This window comes from Parus major, chromosome 4 (assembly GCF_001522545.3).
Source record: "Parus major isolate Abel chromosome 4, Parus_major1.1, whole genome shotgun sequence".
In the NCBI taxonomy this organism is placed as follows: Eukaryota; Metazoa; Chordata; class Aves; order Passeriformes; family Paridae; genus Parus; species Parus major.
The window spans coordinates 10,192,121-10,192,360 of record NC_031771.1 but is presented as its reverse complement, the minus strand read 5'-3'; positions in this window follow the sequence as shown (position 1 = coordinate 10,192,360).

The window sequence follows — 240 nt, the reverse complement described above, 5'->3', positions numbered from 1 at the left end:
GCGGGGCTTTCGGCCCGGTGCGTCCCGTCGGCCCGAGGCCGTGGGCACCCGCGAAGCCCCGTAACGCGGGCGCGGAGCTCCAGCTTGTTCTCTTCTGGATGCCCGAATGTCTGCGGGACGTTGCGTGCCCGCAGCCCTGCGGTGGAACCCCCAGGGAGCCTGGGACACGCGTCTCCGGATAGCCCCGGTGTCAGCTTCGTGTCGGCGCCCCTGCCGCAGCCCGGGGTATCAGCAGAGTGC